General features: G+C 43.0%; 1 protein-coding gene across 1 annotated transcript in view; it reads right to left on the bottom strand.

The window, feature by feature from the left end:
• LOC122564154 (14-3-3 protein gamma-1) overlaps nucleotides 1–13,660 on the bottom strand; it is a 77,078-nt gene that overhangs the window by 19,564 nt on the left and 43,854 nt on the right. The gene's annotated exons all lie outside the window — the stretch shown is intronic.

The following is a 13,660-nucleotide window of genomic DNA, read 5'->3' as shown; positions in this document are numbered from 1 at the left end:
CGATTCTCCTGTTCCCTGGATGCTGCCTGACCTGCTGCGCTTTTCCAGCAACACATTTTCAGCTCTGATCTCCAGCATCTGCAGTCCTCACTTTCTCCTCAAAGGAACCATGTTTGGTGTCAGTGATCAGCAACACTGAAAAACATTCAAGGTTTGGAAAGCACAGGGGTGAGGGTTAATGAGGAAATTAAGAAAACAAAATGAAGAAGAACCATTTACAACAAAACTAAAAAGACTTTATAAATTTAACAGTAGGTGCAAGAGACCAATATGTAACATTCACACCACACAAATGCTGGGCCATGACCATCTAACCACCATCCTTCAACATTCCAAGGCATTCCCATCACGGATTCTCCCCATTAAATCGATATCTTGGGGCTATCATTGATTGGAAACAGATACACATGCACACAGGCAGAATGGCTACAATAGCAGGTCAGAGGCCAGGAATCTTTCAGAGATCAACTCCCCAAATCCCACCCACCTGAAGACAGAATTCAGCAGTGTGATGGAATCCTCCCCATTTGCCTGGATGAGCCCAGCTCTAACACTCAGGAAGCTCGACCCCATCCAGAGCAAAGCAGCCCTCTTGAGTGTCACTACATCGACTCCCTTTAACACCACCACTCAGCAGCAGTGCGTATTATCTACAAGACGCACCGCAGAAATTCAAAGTTCCTCAGACAACAGCTTTCAAACTCATGACCATTTCCATCTCGAAGCAAGAGGGTAAATACATGGGAAGATCTCCCCCTACAAGTTCCCCAAACCACACACCACCCTGACCTAGAAATATATCACCGTTCCTTCACGGCCGCTGGGTCACAATCCTGGAATTCCCTCCCTAAGGGTATTGTGGGTCAACCCACAGCACAGGGACTGCAACAGTTCAAGGCGGCAGCTCAACACCACCTTTGTAAGGGCAACTAGGGACGGGCAACTAATGCTGGCCCGACCAGCGATGGGAATGTCCCACCAGGGAATTGAAAAGAAGGGAATCAGTGTGTAAAGAATAAGGCTCCTGGTGTATTCTTTCACCTACCTTCACAAAAGACTAGTATGATGTAGACACTGCAGTCCAGGAGGAGAATTGTGAAATACTAGACAGGATGAATACAGTGAGAGAGGAAATATGAAACAGTTCAGCAACTTTGACAGCCAGCAACCCATCAGGCTGAGAGGAAATGTTTCCGAGGCTAAGAGAGCAAGGGAGGAAATAGCAGAGGTTGTGACATCATTTTCCAATCCTCCCAGGCTACAGGCATGGTGCCAGTGAACATCTAACATGTCTATCTCCTCTTCCCTTTTTCAAAGCTGCACCAAATTATTATATCCTCGCACGTGTAGCGAGCATGGTGGTATTGTAGTAATCTCACTGAATCAGTAATCTAGAGATCTAGGCAGTGGCTTAAACCTCGTGGCAGCTAAAAAAAATTCAAATTCAATTAACAAAATCACAAATTGAAAACCAGACTGTGAAACGGTGACCACAAAACCAGCAACTATCAGAACAATATGTCTGGCTCACTAATGTCCTTTAGGGAAGGGAATCTACCATTATTTGGTCTGGCCTACACATGACTCCAACCCACAATGTGCTTGACTTTGAAATGGACCAGCACTCAGGTCAAAGGGCTAGCAGGATGGGCAAGAAATGGAATGGGCACATTCCAAGAAACAAAAGAATCCTAAGGGTGGGGGGGGGGGGGGGAGAAAGAGGAAAAGGAGGGAAAAAATCAATTCCGTTCCTGATTTTCAAGCAGTGACTATCACAAGGGTCATGAACAGGAAAGTTGTGATACAGATACTGTTTATAAAAGCTAACCTCTCTTCAAATAGATGCAAGGACCCTTTAAGATGATAGCTGCTAAAGTTACTTGGCTTTTTACAATTGGATGTCTTCAAGTTTCAAGAGGCTAACAGCAAGCAGTGATGATGTTTGAATTTTAATGTGAAGTACAAACAGGAATTCATTGACAATGGCCTCTGTGGAGGTAGAGACCTCATCTACCTACCTCACCAAATGTTTAGTATGAAATCACAATTACCGAAGGTTAACATAGAGCCACCTCATGTCTGGATTTGCACAGGATTAACAGTAGGTGTCTTTAAGGTAAAAAGACTCTCCACCCTGCAGGCACTCTGCCTCTATTCCTGATGAAAGGCTTTTGCCCGAAACGTCGATTTTCCTGCTCCTCGGATGCTGCCTGAACTGCTGTGCTTTTCCAGCACCACTCTAATCTAGAAGTAGGTGTCTTTTCTCTAGGGTGGGGGATTTCAAGATTAGGGGGCATGGTGAGAGGAGAGAGAGTTTTTAAAAAGACATGAGAGGCAATACTTTTTTGACACAGAGGGCGGCTCATGTTGAACGAACTTGCTGGGGAACTGGTAGATGTGAGCGCAATTACAATGTTTAAAAAACATTTGGATAAGGACATGAATAGGAATGGTTTAGAGGGATATGGGCCCAGGAGCAGGCAGGTGGGACTAGTTTAGTTTATGTTTGGGTTAAGGTGGGATTATGTTTGGCACGGATTGGTTTGACTAAAGGGTCTGTTTCCGTGCTGTATGACTGAGACACCATTTTAAACAGAATGGCAAGAACATCTGTATTCAGAGGAGAAAAGATATTGTAGCTGCAGATTTCAGTTGGGATGGTGAGGCTCTAGAACATGTTAAGATTAATAAGGAGAAACTATTAGATGTTTTATTGGGCATACAAGTATATAAATCCACGGGGCCTGATGAAAATATACCTCAGGCTGCTATAACTGCCTGAGATGGTGAAGGCAAATACTCTCAACATTGAAGAGACATCCGGATGCGCTGCAGACCAAGGTGCAATGGTTTGGCAATTATTGGTCAGCATAGACACGCTGGGCCGAAGGGCCTGTTTCCATGCTGCATGACTATGACTCTAAAAAAAAAATCTGAGGAGATATAATTACAGACAGCATTCTCAATGGGGAGAAAAGTGATGCAGACAAAAGCAGCTAAGGACTGCTGTACTGAACCAGGCTGTGAAGGACCCAGACCTAGTGCTGTAAGAGTGAAATCAAAGAACTTCCATTCACTCCCAGAACCAGTTCTGCTCAATTCACCTGTGGGAGAACCAACTACAGAAACCATCACAGCTGACAGGTTCTGACTCAAGTTTATAAAGCGCTCACTTTGAAAGAGAATCATTCGGTAAGTAACTGACCTACAATAACAGCAGTCTGAGCTTTGTGATGTTTAACACTGATCCACCTTTAACCTGTTTTATTTTATTTAATAATGATCATATTTTTACTTCGTATTTGCTAGAACTCGTCTAGTAACCAGTCAATTTTGATCTGGTTTCAAACAAAAGCATTTCTTTCTTTTTAAAGTGGAAACCTGCTCTAAACTCTACAAGGGGGCTAAAATCGGCCATAGGGAGTCACAGTTCAGGGCCACAATGAGGACTCCCATGGTGCAAGTTAGGAGCATCATGGCACCCTCTCCACTTGCCTGGTTGAGCCCGGTTCCAATATTCAAGCACAATTCCACCCTGGACAAGATGGCCTACTTGAAGTGTCTCATCTACAGCCTTAAGCCTCCAAACCCTCCCCAGTAACGACATCCATCGGCAGCTGTGCATACTGTTTACAAGCTACTCCCACATCCAAAATATATACCACCCAGAAGGACAAGGGCAACAGATGCAGGTGGCCTCTAATTCCAAACCACATGCACTGACTGGAACTCCATCACCATCCCTTCAAGGTCACTGGAACAAAGGTCTAGAACTCCCTCTCCAACAGCGCTGTCATGTACCTACACTCAGGCAGCAATTCAAGGAGGTAGCTCATCACCAGCTTCTCATGAGACGTTAAGAGATGGACAATAAACGTTGGCTCAGCCAGTAATGCTCCTATCTCAAACAAATAGGAAAATCTGAAAGACGTTCCACAGAGATCAGTTCTGGGTTCTCTCTTGTTTGCCATTTATGTAATGGATTCGTTTGTGAATACAGAAGACCATGGTTAGTAAGTTTGCATAGGACATCAAAATTGGTGGCATAGCAGACAGTGAAGGTTTTCTAAGATTATAAAGGGATCTTGATCAAATGGGTCGATGGGGTGAAAAATGACAGGTGGAGTTCAATCTGGATAAATGCGAGGTTTGGCATTTTGGCACAAAAAAAAAAGCAAGAGTAGGGTTTATAGAATTAATAGTAGGGCCTTGGGCTGCACTGTCGAACAGAGTTTCAGGTACTTTGAGGTTTGTACCACAAGCAGGGTGGTGAGAAAGCCGTTTAGAACGTTTGCCTTCATTGCTCAGTCCTTTGAGTATAGGAGTTGGGACGTCATGTTGAGGTTGCACAGGACGTTGGTGAGGCCTCTTCTGGAATAGTGTGTCCAGCTCTGGTTGCCCTTTTACAGGAAAGATATTAAGCTGGAGAGGGTTCAGAAGAGATTTACCAGAATTTTGCTGAGTATGGAACGTTTGAGTCAAAGAAAGGCTGGGACTTTTTTCACTGCAGCGTAGGAGGTTGAGACGCAACTTTATAGAGGTTTACAAAATAATGAGAGGCATAGATAGAGTTAATGGTAGTTGTCTTTTCCCTAGAATGGGGGATTTCAAGACTGGGGCACATATTTAACCTGAGAGGTGGGAGGTTTAAAAAGGACAACATCCAAGGGGCAGCATCTATTTGGTTGGAAGATAAATAATGGAGATGTCATTGCATTAATGGGTGCAGGATACCATCCGGTGAGAAGGATGCCGAGAAACATTTAAAGGAAGACACAAAACAGCACAAAAGTGATAAGAATTATAAAGGAGGACTTCAATTATTATAAATTAGGTATGCATTGTCAGAGTAAAGGGGTAGAAAAGGCAACAATTTCTAAAGTGAGTTCAGAAGAACTTTCTAGAATCAGTGTCCGTTTCCTGTTTGATGGGAGATGTTGCTGAATTTGTTCTGAGGAATGAGGTGGGTCAAATGGATCAAACAGGGAACAGTAATGTTATCATAACACTTAGGTACAGAAATGGACAAGAAACATTCTGAAATGAAAATACTTCATTTGGGGAGGGCCAATTCTAGAGCTGAGAACACAGCTGGAATCCAGTGGTGTTGGCCAAAACTGTAATTAAAAAATGGACTTTATTTAAAGAGGAAATGGTTTGGGTATATTCACTGTACACTTCACACTATAATAAGGTCTAACGACCAAAGGTAGTGGCATGTTGAAATCCAGTAATATGAAGCTGAAAATGGGGTGTGTATGACGTTAGCTTGGGTCTCAATTGTGCCTCTATCCTAAGTTCAGAGAAAAGATAAGTGAGTGCTAATTTGCAACAGTGTTCCCTCTAAAAAACAGTGCAAGAGAAACTGGAATCCAAAAGCCTTCCATGAGCAGATAAATAGTAGAAAGACAGTAAAAGGAGGGCAGGGACCAATTAAGGATCAAAGAGAGGATATGGAGACAGAAAACATGGCTGAGCTACTAAAGTACTTTGCATCTCTCTTTACCAATGAAAAAGCTGTTGTCAAACTCCGTGAAAGGGAAAGCTGTTACAGCACGGGCTAGAAAAAAAAAGAAAACCGATGAAAGAACAGATTTAGTCAGAATGATTTGCTAAAACTGATCAGTCACCAGGACTAGAAGCAAGGCTAGAAATTGCTAAGACCCTGACCACAATCTTCCAGTTACCCTTGGTGCAAGAAGACGAGGCAATTGTTAGTGTTACACCCTGGCTCAAAAAAGGGGTGAGAGGAGAAACCAAGTAACTCCATGCCTGTCATTCCAAATCTTTGATGGGCAAGTTTTTAGAAAGATGACTAAATTACTTTGGCAAACGTGTACTAAGGAAAGCCACTGCGGGATTGTTAAAAGTCAAACCATGTTTAAACTAACTTGGCAGAGTCTTTTGACATGGTAGCAGAGGACTGAGGAGTGTATTACTATTGATGTGCTATTCATGGGCTTAAAGATATTTGATAAGCTCGTTCCATGGGACTTTATCAGCAAATTCGAAGCTCACTGACTGATGGGGACACTGGAAGCAGAGACACGGACTGGAGAGACAGGACTTCTACTGAATAACAGCTACATCTGAACCAGAGAAAGATACATTCCCCAGGGGTTGGTACTCAGACCACTGTATTTAACCTATATTATGCCTTGCACATATCCAGGTCCATGGCATTAATTTCAGATTTTGTAGGCGACCCAAAACATCAATGTATTGAGAACTTCAAAGAGGTGGAATGGGTAGAGATTTGACAGATGGCATTTCATGCAGAATATATTTTGACAAGATTCATTTTGGCTCATAAAATTTGAAGGCGCAACATAAAATAAGGAAAATAATTCCAAAGCGGGGTGCAGATCGAATTGCTGGGGAGGGAGTGTAAAATATATGAATTGACAGCATTACTTTACAAAACACTGGGATAGCTTCATCTGGAGCATTGAACAGAGTTCTAAACACCACAGTATAGGAAGGATGGGAAAGCATGACACGGTGAAAAAAAAACCAAATGCATGAAAAATTGTTCTCGGAACGACAGACATCAGTTACATAAGCAAACGGAACCACACGGTTGGGAGTGGGGAAGAAAGCTGCAAAACTGCCTGAAGATAGCAAAGGACTTCAATTCTGAGAAGTGAAGAGATTGTGCATTTGGAAAAGACCAGCAAGGCAAGAGAATTGGCACTAAGTGGTTGGACATGTCCAAATGTACACACTAAACCCTCTTCTCCCTTACAAAGGTGGCAGACACACATACACACAGTTTTCTAAACCTTAGTTAATCCAGGAAAAAGTACAGATGATTCTGCTGCAATTATGTAAACGACCACACACAACCCAAACCTCAACATTAAAGCGGCCATAGTCTCAGACAGCGGCTCCTTCATTAGAGAGATGACAATTGGCACTGGTTTAACTGGAGGTTCACTGCACCGCGGGTAAGGGAAATAGGTGGAGAAGAAGAGTCCTTCATGGTAACCTCAGCCAGTGTAGGAATTGAACCCACGTTATTGGCATCGCAAACCAACTGTCTAGCCAACAGAACTAACTGATCTCCCATTCCTGAAAGAGGATGAGGGAAACAAAAAGATTTACAATCATGCTGATGGGAATTAAAAGTATTAGCAGAGAGATTTGGATAAAATGAGGTGGTTTTCTTTGGAACAGATGGAGGATGAGGGTAAAGCTTATTTTGTGATTAATGGGTGGCACAGTGGCTCAGTGGTTAGCACTGCTGCCTCACAGCACCAGATTCGATTCCAACCTCCGGTGACTGTATGTGGAGTTTGCACATTCTCCCTGTGTCTGTGTGGGTTTCCTCCGGGTGCTCTGGTCTCCTCGCACAGTCCAAAGATGTGCAGGCCAGGTGAATTGGCCATGCTAAATTGACAAAAGTGTTAAGTGCATTAGTCAGAGGGAAATGAGACTGGGTGGGTTACTCTTCGGAGGGTCGGTGTGGACTTGGTGGGCCGAAGGGCCTGTTTCCACACTGTAGGGAATCTAATCTAAAAATTCTGAAGGGGGAGAAGAACCCATTTTGAGGATGAGGGAGATTTTAAACAATAGCATGAGGATTAAGAGGATCACTGAGAATTGTTTCACAGGACAGTGAGAGTCTGACCTTATTGTCTGGGGAAAAAAAAGAGGGGGGGGGGGGGGGTGGCAGGAGACAAAGCCACATTAAAATTGGAAGTTTTAAATCAATCCTTCCAAATAAAAAGAAAGTAGAGTCTGGAGTTTAAAAGTTAACCATCAGGATGGGTGTGGGCGGCACAGTGGCTAGCACTGCTTGCCTCACAGCACCAGGGACCCGGGTTCGATTCCAGCCTTGGGCTACTGTCTGTGTGGAGTTTACACATTCTTCCCATGTCTGCATGGGTTTCCTCCAGTTTCCTCCCACAATCCAAAGATGTCAGGTCAAGTGAATTGGCCATGTTAAAGGGCGGCACGGTGGCCCAGTGGTTGGCACTGCTGCCTCACAGCACCAGGGTCCCAGGTTCGATTCCAGCCTCAGGTGACTGACTGTGTGGAGTTTGCACATTCTCAGTGTCCCCGGGTGCTCCGGTTTCCTCCCACAGTCCGAAAGATATGCAGATCAAGTGAAGTGGCCATGTTAAATTGCCCATAGTGTTGGGTGCATTAGTCAGAGGGAAATGGGTCTGGGTGGGTTACTCTTTGGACTAGACTGGTTGGGCCGAAGGGCCTGTTTCCAAACTGTAGAGAATCTAAATCTAAATCATTCATCCATAGGGGTCAGCTTTATCACATTGGTAAACTCCTGCATATCTTTGTACACAGTTCTACAAAGTCCAGGCACATAAAACTGCTGGAATGGAAAATTGACTGACGATGAATGAGTCAGATAGAGCAGGGGTAGGTGGGTGAGGGACGGATCACCTTATATACAGAACATGTGCAAACATGACGTGCAGGACAGAAAGTGGGCTGCCTCATACTGCTGGCAAGCCACAATCTCTGGTATTTGAATGTGGACTTGAACTGCTGCAAATCAAGAGCTGGAGAATGGGAAGAGACTAGAGCGCTGCTGTGTTAGAACAACACAAAGTAGGTCAAATGGTCACATTCCAGGGCACTTGTGCTTGTGTAAGAATCACTTCACTTGAATTGAAACTAGTATCACTTGAGCGGTTTAAACTCAGACTTTAATATTAAAAGGGAAGTGGGCACAAATTAAAAAGATCTGTTGTTGATGATGAACCAGAGGCAGGGTGGGTGAAGACGCTGAATGAAAAGCTCCCTCCAGGTAGACGGGCCACCATCACTCACCTACCACCCTCCATTTCCGTTCGGAGCTACCTGCTTAAACAGTTCTGGTTTGGATGGAGGGAGAGATGTGAAATGGGTGAAGTTAAAAAACAAATTAGCACCAGACCAAAAGTCAAATAGATATCAGGCAAAAAACACAAGTTCAGAGTCGACAAACATGAACATAAATAAAAATTAGACAAACTCTTATTACATTTACAAACACTGTGCAAATTGCAGCTAAATTCACCTATTTTCAGGCTTCAAGATAGCACAAGTTAATTAAAATCCTGAAGTGTCTTTGTTTCTGAGGTTTCACATGGTGTATCTGGCAGACTAATCACTCGGTCTTACTCCAGTGCACTGCTGTACAGTTCAATGGCCAGGTGCTTGGGGCTGCTAGAAGTCTAAATACCACAATAATGTAGTCACAAATACACACAGACAGACTAGTGTGAAGCAAGCAAAATGCTAGAAAATCTCAGCAAGTCTGACAGCATCTGTAGAGAGAGGTACAGATTTACACAAATTAAAAAGATCTGTTGTTGATGATGAAATGGAGGGTGGTAGGTGAGTGATGGTGGCCCATCTACCTGGAGGGAGCTTTTCATTCAGCGTCTTCACCCACCCTGCCTCTGGTTCATCATCCACAACAGATCTTTTTAATTTGTACCCACTTCCCTTTTAATATTAAAGTCTGAGTTTAAACCGCTCAAGTGATACTAGTTTCAGTTCAAGTGAAGTGATTCTTGCACAAGCACAACTGCCCTGGTGACTCTGGTCTTGATGAAAAGTCCTATTGGACTCAACATTAAATCTGTACCTCTCTCTACAGATGCTGTCAGACTCGCTGAGATTTTCTAGCATTTTGCTTGCTTCACACTAGTCTGTCTGTGTGTATTTGTGACTACATTATTGTAGTATTTAGACTTCTAGCAGCCCCAAGCACCTGACCATTGAACTGTACAGCAGTGCACTGGAGTAAGACTGAGTGATTAGTTTGCCAGATACACCATGTATTTAGTGCTGCACTGTCAAAAGTGCAATTTTTCCATCAGAGACTAGATGGAGACTCTGGCTGCCTTTGAATTGGATAGAAAGCCACTATCCACTTTATACTATTTGAAACATAGGAGCACTCTGCCTCATGTCCTGGCCAGCATTAATTTTCAACCTACGCAGTTACACATAATATCTAGTTATTGTTCATCGTTGTCAGGTTGATTGCTATACTCCTTACACAACAACAGCAACCACACATCAAAAATTGGTTGTCTCATGGTTTGGAATGTCTAAGCTTGTAAGGAATGCTAGAGAAACAAGTTCTCACTTTAAGGTATTTGCTACCGGAAAGGATTTCGTAGAGATTTGGCTCAAGTGGTTCATCTGCATGCTTTCAGTTTTCCAGAGTGAAGTGGGAATCCTACATAAATTAGCAGAGTGGCTTTCAACCCTCTTTAGCTGCAGGACCCCTTTTCAAATGGATTACTAATTACTGACCTCTATGACAAATCATAGTGTTCTACACTGTAGACAATATGGAAGTGCTACATGCAAGCATTGTTTAATAATGCTTTTTTAAAAAAAAATGGACAATTGCTCACAGCAGCAATTTGAGGACAATTTCACTCATGGAAACAGTGATGAGACACAACAGGCAGATTGAACCAACACTCTAGCCCATGCCAAATGAACTCCTTTCAATTACACTAAAGATTGCCCATTCATGTTGTGCATTCTCAAATCAGTGTTCCTAGATTCCATCTAATATAGAATAGTCCTTGGTCAAAATTGGTTTTAAGTATTTTTACACTGTTTTGGGCAGCTCACTTTACATGAAAATGTAACTTCCCGAAAGCAAACCAGATCCACTCAGTCTCTAATAAAACATTCCTTTGCAAATAAGTTTGCTACTCCAGAAGAGTTTACAGGCTTGGGCAAAAACAGCTCAGGTTTTTCCTGGTGTTTCTTGATTAGAAATTAAGCGATTGAAAAATTGTGGCAGATTTACATTAAACCAGCAGCATTTCCACGATTACAAGAAATCAATCCAGCAAGGGATTAATTGAAAATGCTAGAATTTTTTCCAGCAGGCCAGGCAACGTCTGAGGAGAGGGAAATAGAAAGGTGATCCTGCCTGAAATGCTAATTCAGTTTGTCTCTCTCCAAATTCAAACAGACCTGAACATTTCCTGCATGTGTTTCTCCAACCCATCAGATCTCCAGCACCTTCAGTACTTTGCTCCATCTACAACAGGTTCTAATTGAATGTGTTCACAATATCATGATAGGAATTGCCCACACTGGTTCTCCCGAACCCCTCCCCCCACCGCCCCATTCAACAGAAAGTACACATTGGACATGCCACTGAAAACCATACCAATGTGAACCAGGGCATGTATTTGGGAACATGAGGTAGACAGCTTGTCTTGGATAATGCCAACTACCAATACAGATGAAAGAAAGGCAAAATACTGCCAATGCTGGAAACAGAATACCGCAGCAACTCCGTGCCCGTGGAAAGAGAAACAGAGTTAACATTTTGAGCTCAGAATGACAAGTTGGGTGCGGAAGGGTCATACCAGACTCTATAAACCTCATTGCTGTTACGTTCGGAGTTTCTGCCAGGCTATTATTAAGCAGGGAGAGGGGTCAAAAACTATTTCCCAGGGTGTTGCTGGGAACAGTGTTTGAGTTAGGAGGGACTGACACTTTTCTTCCACTGGAGCGCAGGCAGTTGAAGGATGACCTTAGAGGTTTATAAAATCATGAGGGGTACAGATGCGGTGAAATGGCAGATGTCTTTTCTCCAGGGAGGGGAGTTCTAATGCAGGGGGCATTTTTAAGTTAAGAGGAGGAGAAAGATTTATAAAAGGACACGAGGGGCAACTTTTTGAGAAAAATGAACATTCAGAGGAAGTGGTGGATGTGGGTACAGTAACAACATTCAAAAGGCATTTATAAATTCATGAAGAAATATTTGGAGGGAGATGTGCTAAGCGCAGACAAGTGGGACTATGGTCAGCACGGACTGGTTGGACCGAAGGGTCTGTTTCTGCGCTGTATGACTCTGACCTGAGCTTCTCCAGTGTGTTCGTTATTAATTTAGATGAATTAGGTTTATTTTGTTTCCCAAAAGAAACAGTTTTGAATTCTTCAAGTTTACTCTCCCTCTTGTTCATACCGACTGGAGAGATCATTTCCCAGAAAAGCTCCAGGATCCATAGATTCAGTTTATCTGTTAGTCAGGGTACAGCATTACTACACAGTTGAATCTTTATCACTGCAGTACTGGGCTAGACAAAAAAATACTTTGACTGTATCTATTGAAAGTATGAGGGGTTATTTACAAAGGTTCACTCCTCTAAGTGTTAGTTTATTTGGTGAAATATCAGACAGACCCCAATGAAGGAGCAAATATATCTTCAAGAAGCTAAGACTGTTCCTCCACAAAACTTTGTAGGAGGGGTGTTCAAAATTGTACATGACCGTTTATATCTCCTATTCCTACTGACGGAAGGGTCAGGAGCCAGGCAAAACGGAATTAAGAATGACAGACAATTCTCTCAAAAAATGTATTAGTGACTGAACTAATCTGGAATGCACTACCCAAGCTCAGGTGAAAGCAACCACATTGAGTTGCTTAGTCACAACAGTTTCAAATGTGAGTGTGACGCCTTTTCTGCTCCAGCTTCAAGCAAAAAGTCACCTTACAGAGAAGACAAGATGAAAAGCTGCCACTAGTCTACATTTACCTCCGAAAGTAAATTTGCAAATATTTTCTCTGAACTGGCATTTGCCAACATTTACTTGGGTAATTATACACATTTGAAGGATTCTCTAGGGTGACAATAGATTGAACTGGCTGACCCATTAAACAAATCATTCAACTCCTACAAATAATGAAGTCCAAAATTACAACAGCACAACAGTTGGAGTGGAAGTAAAGATGGTGTGGTGCCAAAGAGAGAGAGAGGGTAGAACAGGGCACATCCCAGAGGACAGTTTGTACCCTGGGTTCCTTCTCTCACCACAGCTTCCTCATCCCAAAGAGACTCATTTAAATCAAAACACAATTTCCTTCACTTCACTGCCCAAGGCGAGGATTGACGATTGAAGACGGGTTGGTCGGTTGATACTGTGCAAGGTGGAGGAAAGGAATTTGGACATGGACTTGCAGTCCTGGTGCTGTTTGGTAACAGTCAGACAGGGAACAGCACAACAGTCTACCTTGAAATGTCTGTTTTCCAACATCAGCACTTGACCATCTCGGCTTGAAGCACGCATGTTGCAATTTTTTAAAAAATGGCACTGGATCCCGAGCATCCTGATACCTTGGAAATGTGAGCGATGAAGTGAGTCGGGCCCTGAAAGCTTTCACTTGAGCTGACCAATCCAGTCAGAGGAGTTGTGCTGGAGTGTGCTGCGGCCAATGGCCTATTGAACTGGCAGCAGCCTCTGGCTTTGGAACATGTACAGGTCAGGGTGCTCTGATTTATGCTGGTGCTTGTTGGTGATGCAAAGACCATAAATGAAACAAAGAGCAGCTCTTTTCCAAACCTCCAGACCCATTAAATTTAAACAGCCCAAGGGAGGAAAGAAAAAGAAATTAAAAATGAATAAAATTACATTTGGATGGTGCCTCATTACTTTAGGATATCAAAGCACTTTCTAACTGATGAACTACATTTTAAATACAGACGCTGTTGTAACATAGGGAAACAGCAGCCAATTGAACAGATGAGTTGGGCCTACAAAATTCGGACAGTATGCCAAGGAGGATGTATTAGTCAAACTGCTCTGTTATGGCCACAAGTGTATCGCAAGGCCAAAGGCCAAAACAAAAAGTGCCGTTATTCTCCTCCCCCATTGTACCCACCCCCAA

This window comes from Chiloscyllium plagiosum, chromosome 28, assembly GCF_004010195.1.
Source record: "Chiloscyllium plagiosum isolate BGI_BamShark_2017 chromosome 28, ASM401019v2, whole genome shotgun sequence".
Classification (NCBI taxonomy): domain Eukaryota; kingdom Metazoa; phylum Chordata; class Chondrichthyes; order Orectolobiformes; family Hemiscylliidae; genus Chiloscyllium; species Chiloscyllium plagiosum.
This window is presented reverse-complemented; position numbering and strand designations above follow the sequence as displayed.